The following is a 14,234-nucleotide window of genomic DNA, read 5'->3' as shown; positions in this document are numbered from 1 at the left end:
CCTCAGCAGAGCAGTAGGCCACTATAAAGACCACTTCTGGTTTTTGGACTCTGGATTGTGGGAAAGGATATTGCTTTAAATGAGAAAAATTGTGGAATAAGATATTTACAGTTTTACAAATGTGTGACTGCAACACATTGTGAGTTGTATGTACAATGTAGCCTTGTTTGAGCAGTAGGGGAAAATGCAGGACACATTGTCATCATATGTATGCATGCTCAGAGCAGTTTTGTACAGATATAGTTCTATGATTGATTTTTTTCAGTTAACCAGTGGGTTCAGGAGAGATTAGCAAAGCACCAACTGCTTGATTAGTTTCTAGTCAAAGGCTCCAGCCTTGTATATGATCAGTATGAGAAGCTTCTTCTCTGCCAAGAGAAAACATCTAAATCTGTTACTCTCCTTTCTCTATGCTGACATTACAGAAAATCTCCTGATAGATGTTCTTGTTCACCACTTCCCAGTAAATGGCTCTTTCTGCAAATTCTCTTATTGAAAGGAAAATGGGAAAAAGCATCTTCAAAGGCATTGACCAGACTAATCGTATATCAGTGAACGAAAGACTGAAAATTGGTGCATTCGCAACCTCATATTGTGAGCAAAGAATTGGAAAGAGAGAACATCAAAAGAAATCAAACTCATTGATGTCTAGTTCCAGACTGGTACCAGAACTGTGCTTGCTTAACTTCTTTTCCCTTCCCCACCCATTATAATCATTTGTCTCGTTATGTACTTGTTTCTGTGTATATAGGAATTTTAAGGAGGGATAGAGTTTCAGTTGCAGTTTCAGTGCATTTCTTTCTTGCCATTGGTCAAAAACAATGACAAGTAGCTATTTTCTTAATAATGTAAAAACCAGTGTGCACATTCTTTGAATTTGAGTTAGAGAGTCAGGTCAAGCTGGGCAACTTGCTGGTTTTATCAAATTTCCACATTTGTGATTACATTGGGAATAATGGGGCTTGATTTCCAGCATGATTCCCTAGTGAGTTGCACCAAAGTCCATGAACTTCCCGGCCCCCAGATGAATCAGGCCAGAGACAGGGAACGTGGTGCAATCACACCCAACCCCTCCTATCTGATGAAATGGTCCATACTTTTAAACTGGTCCTGAGAGAGGACTTTAAATTCAATGCTATGCGTATAATATTGCTGGAGATGACAGGCAGAAACCCTCATAACATTAAGGATGGATCGAGATGTGCAATTGCAATGTTAAGGCACACAAGTACTAGAAAATTGAACTAGAATGACTGAGTGGATATTTATGATCAGTACAGGCTTGTTAGCTGAAAGGTCTTTTTCTCCACTGCAGACCTTTGTAACTTTATGTCTAACTTTTATCAGAATTTAAGGTTTCTTTTCCAGTATCAAATACACTGCTACGTTCAGCACTCATATATCATTTGATTATTTTTTTCTTTTAAGAATCAAGTTGTGAGCATTTCTCAAATGTTTGTCTTTTTGCCAATCACATTATCCCACAGAATTAAATTGTTTATTCATATGCATGATAGAATGGCAATTGCATATGCACAAGAAGGAACTGCAGAGAATGCCAGGAATTATATTAAAGAGGAATTAGGCATCACACTGTAACATGACGTTTTGCAAAGATCTCTTTGTTGCTAAACGTATGAGACATTTTATATTTGAGTAGGGCTGGCGTGTGCAATTTAGCTTTACATGTTTAGTGAACATGATGCTTTCTCACACAGATATGCAAATAGTTCAGCGTCTAAAACATAATGCACTGGCTATTCCTGTAGAAAATACAAGGTTGAACTAAGAACGCATTTAATTCCATGATCCTTGCCTTTGATTTAGAGAAGACCAAATTCTTTGGATCTTACTAAGGCAAATTAAAAATTCAATATCTCCTTTGTACTTCTTAAGACAGTGAGATGTTGAATTGTAGCCTGAACTGCAACCCAGTACAGAAAGCTTGAGATGGCTGTGAATATGAGATTTGATAAAGGTCAGTCTTCTGGCAAAAGCTTGAGAAGGCTTCATGGCAGACTGAGTACAAAAATGTCAAATTACAGATAAAACAAAACAGAACTTGGGCTCGAAAAGCACATCAAAGGAAGGTAACAGCATTGCTGAAGGCAGGATGGCAGATCTCACAGGCAGGTTGTGGAGATCTCAGGTCAGTTTGCTGGTGGGGTTTGTTTCTTAATGATCAAAGTTATCTGTGAATGTGCTAGCATTAGTAGACACCACTGAATACAATAAGAGGTATTAATTAACATTGTAATCATTTTATGGTTCTTAAAGGGATCCAATAATAATTCAGCTGTGCAAACCTACATGGGAATTTGCATCATTGCTGGATCAGTTGCTTTTGATTAATTTGCTTCTCTCTCTTCTTCAATTATGTGCAGGCCTAATTTCAATATTAAAATGAAGCTCTTATGCTCATTTAACAAAATACTTCAGAAACTAGAAAGCACTTTGGGACATCTTAAAGTTGTCCAAGGCATTATTTATACTTTCACAGTATGACGATGCTGCTCCTTTAACAAAGTATTTCTGTCCTTGATTTTTTTTTCAGGAGGTCATAAAAACACAGGTTCTGAAAAGTCTTGGCTTGGATGGGTTTTAGGACCAGTTTAATTATAGCTAACAGACACTACCTCAGGCAAAAGGCTTTCAAATAAAAAAAACTTGTACAATGAAAGGGAAGTGGCCACTTCACCTAGCTCAGCATTTCTCTGGTTTGGTTTGATTAGCAAGCGATAGTGTTGTAAAGCTGCTGGACCCAAAGAAGCAGATCCACAGTGATCCTTCCTCTCTCTGATATATTTCCTGTAAGACCTTGTGTTTAATTTTACCTTTTGTGCCAAGAAATGTTTATGGAGATTGTTGCAAGCATTTGGAACAGCATCATTAAGTTACGATGATCTGTTGGGTTTTCAGATAGGTTAAGTTATTCAATATTCTGTTCTCTTTCGTTTGTGTTTCATTTGGTAATCTTGTAAATGAATTTTGTTTTGATTAAACGATGTGGTTTGACCAACTGCATCCCTCCTAGAATATCCACGTTACACCTAATTAAAACAACTAGCAAAGTTAGCATCTGGGCTACTTTCTTGAAATGTTTTGAAGGGGTCTGGCCTAGTCCTTAACAGAGTGGGGGCTCTTGCGTGATTTGTTCTGTAGCTTCAATTTGAGATTAGGGTTGTTGGACTCAAAGGCAGCAAGTGGAATGTGTGAGTGTCTTTTGTTCAGGGTGTTGAATTCGGTTGGTTTAAACAGTGCTTGGGAGAGCAATGGCTCATTCAGTTACTAAGAGTTTTCTGGGGCAGAAGAAGTGGCAGTTTTACAAAGTGATTGAAGTCAAGCTGCTGGAATTTGCAGACAGGCTGGAGGTGGAACTGTCTCCTTCCGTGAGGAAAGGAGAGATAATTACAGTAATACCTCAGCATTTAAATTTGCTGGAAACACCATCAGAATCTTTAGAGATGGCTAAAATTCAATTGAAAATGTAGCAACTTGAATTAGAGGCAAAAGACAATGAAAGAAATTAAACAGTTTGAATGACAATGAAAAGCAGAGGAAAGAGAAAAAGAATGAATCACTTTAGCAGAACAAAAAGAGAAAGAAAGAGAGAATAGGTAGAAAGAGAGGGAGAAGGTAGAAAAGGAAAGAGGAAAGGAAGAAAGAGATGGAGTTTGAACTTCAGATATTGGCAATTAGACAAGAGTTCAAAAATTCACTTCCTGAAGTAATGAAAACTCATGCGGAAAAGCAAAAAGTTAAAATGGCAAGATTAGCAGCCGACATGAGTTGGTCCATAAAACAAAGTTTGGCTTCCAAAATCAGTTCCAATCCATGAGCGATAGGAATTGGAGAAAAGAGAAGTCCTTACATGATAAGGGAAAGGTAGATCTCAGTGAAGATCAGAAGGATAACTCACCACAGGGTAAAAAGGACACACTTGAAGGGGAAAGGGAAGTTAAAAAGCTCCGGTGTTTTCACTACAATAAAGTAGTCCACATGAAATCGTGGTGTTATGATGTTAGGAAAAGCACTGGAAGCCAGATATAGGAAAACAGGATAAACCAGTGAATTTTGTTGGAGTGGTAACAGAAAGGACAGTGGAGGCTAGAATGTTGCACCAGAATGTACAGCCTGGTCGGAGGTTGGTTAAGCAGGAAGTGCCAGATCTTCTTAAATCATATACCTGTGAAGGTAAAGTTTACTCACACAGGCCAGGAGCGGCAGGTGAAGAGGTTACAATATTAAGAGATACAGGATCCTCTCAACCTGTCAATAAGGAGATATATACCTCTGAAGGATTATTGCCAGAAAAGGTGCTAGCAATGGGGATTCGTGGTGAAAAAAAGATGCACGCCATTATGTAAAGTGAGGCTAGAATGTCCAGTGAAGAAGGTAGGAGGTTCAAAGGTAGGAATGCTGCCTACTGTGATTGAAAAGCCAGTGGAAACTCAGGTAACTCAGACAAGCAGGGCACATATCATGGGATTTTTCCCAAATGTATGGTAACGAGACCACAAAGTCACCAGTTGAAACAGGAGAGATTGAAGAGTGTAGATAAGAAGGTTGAAGTGGAATTAGCCGTGACCCTGTTTGATCACATGGTTGACACAAATCAGGAGTAGATAGGTGACGCAGCAGACATCTTTAATTCAGACAAACTAACTGAGTTACTGCAGAAAGATGAATATTTAAAGCAATTTATCAAAAGGTGTACACAGAAAAAGAATCTGAACGTATTCCTAAATGTTACTTTCTTAAAAATGATGTCTCAATGAGGAAATGGAGGCCATCACATATTCAAGGATGTGAATGGGAAGAAATGGCGAGAAATGGGCAGAAGTTCATCAAGTCATATTATAGAAAGGAGGGTGTTGCAAGTGGCACATGAGCCACCATAAGGGAGTCATTTATAAATGAGAAAAACTCAAGCTAAAATACAAAAACATTTTTACTGGCCTGGACTGCACAAGGATATAGTCGAATTTTGCCAGATATGTCACACATGTCAGGTAATTGGAAAACTACAGGCAGCAATAAAATCTGCACCTTTAATCGCTATTCCTGCATTTGGGGAACCTTTTCTAAGAGTCTTAATGGATTGCCAAGCACCCCTACCTAAAACAAAAAGTGTGAATCAGTATTTGTTAACAACTACGGATATCGACTAGATTTCCAGACATCATTCTATTATGCAATATCACAGCTGAAAAGATTGTAAAAGAATTACCTGAATTTTTTACTAGATATGGACTATCCACAGAGATACTATCAGATCAAGGATCAAACTTCACATCTAAATGATTCAAGGAAGTTATGGGTAGCTTAGGAATAAAGCAATTCAAATCTATTGCATACCATCCAGAATCACAGGGAGCATTAAAATGGTGGCATCAGACATTAAAGACCATGTTGAGGGCTTATAGTCAAGACTGTCCACATGATTAGGATAAGAGAATTCTGTTTGTACTTTTTGTGATCAGAAATGCACCAAATGAATCCACCAAATTCAGTCCATTTGAACTAAGTTTTGGGCATGAAGTGAAAGGCCCACTAAAATTGAGTCAGGAAACATTGGTAAGTCAGGATTCAGAGACCACATATTTGGATAGATGGCAAATTTTTGGGAAAGATTAAATAGAGTGGGGGAATTGGTTGGACAGCATTTAAAAGTATCACAGCATACAACGAAACAGGAAGCAGACAAGAAATCAAAAACTCACAATTTTGCTATCAGAGATAAGATGCTAATGTTACTTCCAGTGATAGGTGAACCTATAAAAGTAAGGTTTGGTGGACCTTATCAAGTCAAAAGGAAATTGAGTGAAATGAACTACATGATAGGGACTCCAGACAGAAAGAAATCTCACAGAGTGTGCCATGTGAATATGTTCGAAAGGTATTTTGACAGAGATGGAAAGCCAAAGGAGACTGTGTTATTGGTTACAACACAGAGTGAAGAACCATGTTCAGAGGATTCTGAATTGAACATTCCTCAAATTAAATTGGACAATGCGGAAGTTGTCAAAAATTGGGATAAATTATTGAGTTACTTTCCGGAGGAAAATCAAAATAGCCTGACAGAATTATTACTATCACATGGGGAGATACATGGAAATAAACTGAGAAGTACTAATTTAATTATGCATGATATAGATATAACAGATGTTGTTCTGATTACGTAGCATCCATATAGGTATAACCGTCTAAAGCTGGCACAGGTTCAAAAGTAGATTGAATGCTCCAAGGCAACATAAATCGAAATGAATTACAGTGACTGGAGCTCACCCATAGCAATGGTGCCATAACCAGATGGTGCCAAACAGTTATGTGTGGACTATCGCAAAGTCAATGCAGTTACAAAGACTGATGCACATCTGATACTACGTTTGGAAGATTGTGTTGAAAAGGTGGGACAAGCAACTCATATTTCTAAGTTTGACTTCCACAGAGGATACAGGCATGTACCTTTTCAGAAAGAGCAAAGGCAATTTCGGCTTTCACAACACTGAATGGACTGGATCAATTTAAAGTTATGCAATTTGGCATGAAACATGCGCCAGCAAATTTCAGAGACTAACCCATCATGTTATTGCTGTATTACCCAATTGTCTCGTATATGTAGATAACCCGGTGGTTTTGAGTCATGCATGGAAAGAACACTTGCAACATTTATCAGAATTGTTCGATCAACTTCAGAAGGCAGGCTTGTTGGTAATTCTGGATAAAAGTGAATTTGCCAATGTGCAAGTCACATTCCTCAGCCATGTTGTTAGACATTGACAAATGGACCCACGGAATGCATAAACAAATAATTGGTGAGTCTCCCATGCCATTGGCAAAAAGAGCAGTACTATGGTTCGTGGGCTTGAGTGGATTTTATCCAAAGTTCGTCCCATGTTTTCGCAATGTGGCTGCTCCACTTACTGAATTGCTAAAAAAAGAGAAGAAGTTTCAGTGACAGTATTTGACAGCCTGAAAGCTGGGTTAACCACTGCCCTGATATTAGCTATATCTAATTACACAAAGCCATTCAAGGTGGCTATCGAGGCAAGTGATGTGGGTGTTGATGCTGTGCTCTTGCAGAAAGATGCCGGGAAGATAGAAAGACCTATTGGATATTTCTCCAGGAGATTGAAATATTTGACAGTTGAGAAAGAGACTTTGAGCTTGGTGTTGATGTTACAACATTTCAGTATTTATGTTACCAGTAACATATCTGAGACAATCACATACACTGATCATAACCCACTGACATTTGTGGAGAGCTTTAAGGACAAAAATGCCAGACTGTTGACAGCTCTTCAGTTTGAAAATTGTGCATGTAACAGGACAAGAAAACGTGATTGCTGACACATTGTTGAAACTTGAATGACAAATAGAGGCATTCAGTGACAGGAGTGAAACAGACTGAAACAGAATGTAGTAGTGCTTGTTCACATGTTCATAGTCAATATAATGCATGCATATGTTGTAGGGTATTAACAGTTTAAAGTTAAGGGGTTTTAAAATGCAGCCATCTTTGCATATTGATGGTTTGTTTTTTGAAAGGGAGAGGTGTGATGATGCTGCTCCTTTGACAAGGTTATATTGTCCTTGATTTTTTTTTCAAGAGGTTGTAAAACACTGGTTCCAAAAGTCTGGGTTTGGATGGTTTTAGGGCCAGTTTGATTATAGCTCACAGATACTGCCTCAAGCAAAAGGCTTTCAAGTTAAAAAAAACACTTGTACATTGAAAGAGAAGTGGCCAGTTCTTTCAACTCAACTTTCCTTGATTTGGTTTGGTCAGCAAACAGTAGTGTTGTAAAGCGATTGGACTTAAAGAAGCAGATCCATTCTGATTCTCCTCTCTCTCTCTGACATCTCTCCTGTAAGACTCCATGTTTGAGTTTACCTTTTGTGCCAAGGGTTGTTTATGGAGATTGTTGCAAGTAATTGGAACAGCATCATTAAGATGGATGATCTGTTAGATTTTGGATAGGCTAAGTTATTCAGTATTCTGTTTTCTTTCATTTGTATTTCATTTAATAATCTTGAAAATAAATTCTGTTTGGTTTAAAACTATGTGATTTGACCAACTGCATCCCTCCTGCAATATCTGTAATACACCTAATTAAAACAACTAGCAAAGTTAGGGTCTGGGCTACTTTCTTGAAATGTCTGGCCTGGTCCACAACAAAAGCAAGTGGTACCTCGACTACAATGCAAAGTGAAATGCAGAATCCAAGGTAAGTACCTGTAATAAAAACTCAAAAGCATAACAAAAAATATTGCATTTGGTAACTGCCCACATTGCATTAACTGAATAATAAGAAATACTGAACTGGTGACCCTTAAATCAATGCCAACAGGAAATGACTTAAGATGCCTTGTAACGAGAGACTAAGAAGAGTTGTAATTTGGGATGAATAGAGCAGACAAATTTGCAAAGGGGTACGTGTGAAATACAGTCACAAGTGGCAATACTCTTATCATAGCTTGAGAACAAAATTGTGAATAAAACAATTCTGCTACTTGGTGTCAGTTTTGTCAGGATGAGCCAAGCCATTTAACAAAATTTATTAAAGGGATTCGATAAAGGAATCTGTGGGAATTCTGTCCAATTGAGATTATTATGAAGCTAGCTAAGAAGGTTCTGCAGGAACAATGATCTTTAGATGATAGCTGTCTCCAGGGGCTTTGGATGGAGCAGAACTACAAAATTCATTTAATGAGAAAAGTGTGCAATCCTATGTTCTGAAAGCCAGGTTGGAGAGTCTGTGAGATTTCTGGTGGTATCATATCTGTGTGGAGAAGGTGTATGAATCTCAAGCTTAAAATCTCAGAGATTATCTTTATTGTGTATTCTATTCCATGTGTACTTTACACAACTGTAAATTGCCTATTAATTCACATTTAATTTAGGTGAATTTTGATTTCAGTATAAACTGTTAACTTGTTGGCAATGTTTGGAATGTTGCTGTTATTCAGAAAGTTTCATTATATTGTTTCCCCATTCCACCATGGGGGTAATAACACTACTCTTCCTTTTGTGGGGGAAGGGCCCAGAAGACATGCACTACCAAACCCCACCACCAAATTTGCTTGCCTCCTCCCAGATCAGATATACCAGGCAGCAGAGTGTTAGAGCTGACTGATTTTCCACCCTCTGAGAACTGATAAGTTCCAGTGAATTGCCCATCAGCCACTCTTGGTATTCTAATGATACTTCAAAGGATCCCCAATTTCATCATGGCTTGGGTGTACTCCCAGCAGTTCTGTTCCTCTTGAACTGTAGGTTAAGCCACTCAATATCCAGTAGAATGAGGCAGAATGTTTACTTTGTGTAGTTTCTCCACCTTGTGTGCTTCTTTTTTTTCTTTCATGAGGTGGATTTATCACTGGATAGGCCACCATTTGTTACTTATCTCTAATTCCCCTGAAACTAGATGGTTTGCTAGGCCATTTCAGAGTCAGCCACATCAATATGGGTCTGGAGTTACTTATCGGTCAGCCTGGCTGAGGATGGTAGATTTCTCTTTGTGAAGAGGTGTTTAATGAACCAGATGAGATTTTATAATAAGTGATGGTGGATTACAGTCATCGTTACTGGGAGTAGATTTATATGCCACTGACAACCATGGAGTGACTAGCTCCCTGGATTGCTTGTCCAGTGACATTCCCACCATTGTCTTTTCCCTTCCTTTGTCACCGAAGGTTATAGAAGGAGTCATACATCAAGCAAAGGATCCCATGTTCCGTCTCTAAACATTTGCCTGTTGTAATCTCACCAGAAAGAAAAAAGAATTCTGATGCTGAATTCCCTGGCTGCTCCAATAAGCCGAACTTATTTTATCATATTCAGTATCCAAAAATATTGCAAAGCCATATAATGAATGAGCATCACATCATCCAAATAATAGCTTTTGCATCCACAGTCTTACTGATTGAATGTAGTACATCAAATGTGACTACTCCAGCTGAATGGTTACGTATATCTTGTCTTTAAAGAAAAGCTTGAGTGTTCCATTGCTCATATATAGGTGCTGTCAATTATTTTTTGTCAGTTTCTTCCTTTTTATTACTTGAAGATGTTAACTCCTAATACGATTTGCTTTATACCAACCACAATTGATGAATGTGAGACCCAGGAAATCTTTTGCCATCCACTGTACGATTGCTAGGGAGCATAGGCAGAGCGGAGCAGCACACGTCTTTGTCTTTGGAGGGTGTCACAGCCGTATCTGATGCTGTTTTCTGCCAACGTCCCTGTACACACTTCATTCAGGGCCACTGAACATTGCACACAAGTTGGAGCCTCATCTGATGTCATTAGAATGCTGAGGCTGACTGTGTAAGATCATTCAGTACACCTTACTCATCAGAAGGGGCTTGGAGTGCATTACGCAGAATAAAGAATGTATCTGCTTGCTTTAGAAAAATGGTCAATCACACAACATGAAATAATGCTTCATGGAAGTGGATGTAGAAGGTTTTTTTTCGTACTTACCACGATAAGAGATGAATTGCTGTTTGAACACTTAATTTCCTGCAGCTATCCAGCCCACATTGTTGAATCTGGCGAGAGGTAACCTTTGTGATGATAAAAGTGACTCAATATCTTGGGCAACGTTGCTGTGAAAATTGTTAATGATAGAAAAAAAATCATTTCATGTGATCACCTGAGCTTATTTTTTAGACAGCGGGGAAAGGCTAGAATTGAGCTGCTTTTCAAAGGAGAGGGAGATTGAAGGTGGGTAACCCCCTTGAAGAAAATAATTGAATTTGGCGCATGTCACCCGAGCTGGTAAACAGAAATAAAGTGCTCAATCAAAAATTAAGTTTGAATTATCAAATGCAGCAAGAATACCTTGAGAGTTACAACATCGTCTGTTCAATAAAACCGACGTGACATTTAAACTTGGATTTCAGTGTCTGAAATATGGCGTACCTTCTGGGTACTGCAAGGTTTTCTTTTTAACTTTCAAAGTATGTAGCAAGTATGCTTGCCGAAGTGATTCTTTGTAAATCCACAGCTATAATAATGAAACAAATTTGTAGAAAGGCAACAACACATTCCTAAACCTTTGTGACTATTGAACTCTTTTAATAATGCAAATATATATTTTTTGAGCCAGCATTTTGACTTGCTTTGAATTTAAAGGGAAAGACACAAATCAATGATGAGAGCAACAATCATTTTACAAGTGCATCGAACACAAATCTAACTGTTAGTCTTGGCAAGGCTGTGTAGCTTACATATAAACTAAAACCCACAGGCCAAGCCACATGACTTGAATGAAGAAATTCAACTAGAGTTTCTCTATCTATGGCTGAATAGCATATAATGGGGTCACCTTCCCCCAGGACAATATGGTACTATTTAGTCCCTTACGTGAGTGAAGCTTAAACCAGGAAAATATAAGTCCACGCGTCTTAGTATAATTAGTCTATGATCGGGACGAAAGACTGTTTTTTCCCTTTCCCTCTCCATATCATTTTCAGAAAGTGGATCAAGGGGATAATTTGGATTTTGGGTCACAGCAGATCAATACATATTATATATCTCTTTTATTTTTTGTTCATATCTCGCAAAAATGATTGGATAATGGGACTTCAATCCACTAGCCTGGGTTGTGCTGGATCTATTTGAATAACATGTGTCAGTTCAGGTTGAGATTTACAACCTGTGAACCCAATTATGTTAAGTGGAGCCTGAACGACCAGAAATTGGGCTAGCAAATTTAGGCTCTAAACAGATGGTGTAGAATTATAGAATCCCTACAATGTGGAAACAATCCATTCAGCCCATTGAATCTGCACTGACCCTCTGAAGAGAATCTCATTCAGACTCAGTCCCTTACCCCATCCTGTAACCTCACATTTCCCATGGCTAATTCACCTACCCTGCACATCCTTGCACACTACGGACAATATAGTATGGCCAATTCACCTAACTTGCACCTCTTTAGGTATGATCTTTGTACTGAGAGGCTGATGGATGTGTCTGTCTGTCTGTCTTTTAGCATTTTCTTAGGTCTTTATTTTCGGGATTTGTGTCATGGACTTCCATTGGATTGGTCCACACTTGTATGCAAAGTACTGTAGAAGGTTAAAATGCCAATGCCATTCCTGGCTGACCAGGAAACTCTGCCACTCTTACTGCCTGCCATCAGGTGTATTGGAATTTTGTTTTAAGCTGACAATTGATCTGTTTGGCCATATGACATACCAGCCTTCCCTGGCCTACAAAACCTGGCGTGACAGCTGAAACACAGAGTCTCTGGCCTATAGTAGGGATGCCACGTGTGTGCCATAAGTAATCTCGGCTGTGGATTGCAGCTTAATTGATATGTTTTCTGGAGAAGACAAAGGAGAGTAAACTGGAGAGGATAAATGAGTTGTAGATTTTGAAGGGTAGCCAGTTTGGGTTTCATGTACTCTGCAACATATTTGAGCCAAAAGATGAACTTGACGTGAGCAAAAAGGTCAGAATATCATACTTCCTCTGTGTTTCAGTTTGTAATTTTATATTCTGCATTGCATACCATTGTGCTGTGAGGTTTGAAATGCAAGTACAAATTTGGATGTCACCATTCCATATTTTCATGTACAGTGTTCATATTTGCATGCTCTACATGGAAGAGTCCCAGATGGAAAATGTCAAATTTTGTCATGAAAACCTATTCAAAATTGCAGGGTTTCATTATGCTATATAGTAGTTCTCAACACTGATATTCAAAAATAGCATTGAGAAGAGGAGAGCTGCTGGGCAGCATTTAAATTAATGATCCAGCGATACAGCCCAGTTCTCGTATCAGTGTGATGTGAAAGCCATTCTTGCCAGTGCAACGTTACAGTATCAGTGGAGAATGAAGCCTTTAGGCAGTCTGGTCGCAATTTGGGGAGTTTCATGGGCAGTACCTCTCCGAGATGCCATGTGAAATTTCTTATGCTATTCCGTCCCATGAACAGTAGGACTGTGGTATGCACTGAGGATCAGAGGAACCTTGGTGTGCATGTTCACTGGTCCGTTAAAGTCGGAGAAGTAGCTAAAGTGGTTAAGACTACAGATGGGATACTTGCTTTTAGTAGCTGAGGTATAGAGCTAAGAGCAAAGAGGTGATGATGGAACTGTGTAAAATGTTGGCTGGGCCACAGCTAGAGTGTTGTGTGCAGTTCTGGAATCCACATTATATGAGGAATGTGATTGCAGTGGAGAGGGTGCAGTGGAGATTTACCAGGACTGGAGGACATGTTGCCTAAGCTGAAGAGTTTTAGTTGGGAAGAGACATTGGATAGAGTGGAGTTGTTTGCCTTGGAGCAGCGGAGACTGAGTTGGACATGATTGAAATGTTTAAAATTGTGGGGGACATAGACATGGTAGACAAGAAGGAACCTTTCTTCTTGGTGGAGGGATCAATGACCAGAAAGCATAGCTTTAATGTAAGGAGCAGGAGGTTCAGACTGGATAAGATGAACTCTTCTTTTCAGCCAGAGGGTGGTGAGAATCTGGAGTTTACTGTCTGGAAGGGTGATAAAGGCACAATGGTATTTCTTCTGCATTAAAGGACCAGTGAACATGCACACCAAGGTTCCTCTGATCCTCAGTGCATACCACTGTCCTACTTTTCATGGGACGGAATCCTCTTAATAGTTAAAAGATGCACATTTGCAATGTCAAAACATACAAGGCCACAGACCAAGTGCTGGAAAATGGAATTAGAATAGTTAGGTGGTTGTTTTTAGACCAGCACAGACTTGATGGGCTGAAAGGCCTTTTTTCTATGCTGTAGATACTAACTGTATGATTCTCTGCAACTCAGTTCAATACCATTGTGTCACACCTCTATGGCATCCACTTGTCCAGTCTTCCCTCTTGCCAGAGGGGCAAGTACTCACCACTGCTGGGACTTTGTGGTTTTCCTGGCACTGGCAGTGTTCCTAAATCCAGCCATGCACTGCCAGCCAAGAGTTACCCTTTGCCATTCACATTTGGGAAGTGAGCCACAAAGAAATGCTCTTTGGGACACCGAGGTGGCACAGCTTTCACATCATTGCAAATGCAAGTGTACATTCATAATTGCATTACTAATTAAGAACCAACCTGCCCTTCACTTCCTCCCATCTTAGAGCTCTGTCTAAGGGAGTGCTACTCTTTTCCTAGGTTGTAGTAGGCTACAGCTGACCATTACCCAACATCATACTACGCTCTTCCTCACTGAAGCCATGGTAGTTGTCACCATTGATGACCC

Source organism: Hemiscyllium ocellatum, chromosome 36, assembly GCF_020745735.1.
Source record: "Hemiscyllium ocellatum isolate sHemOce1 chromosome 36, sHemOce1.pat.X.cur, whole genome shotgun sequence".
Classification (NCBI taxonomy): Eukaryota; Metazoa; Chordata; class Chondrichthyes; order Orectolobiformes; family Hemiscylliidae; genus Hemiscyllium; species Hemiscyllium ocellatum.
The sequence above is the reverse complement of the archived record's forward strand: the minus strand, read 5'-3'. Positions refer to the sequence as shown.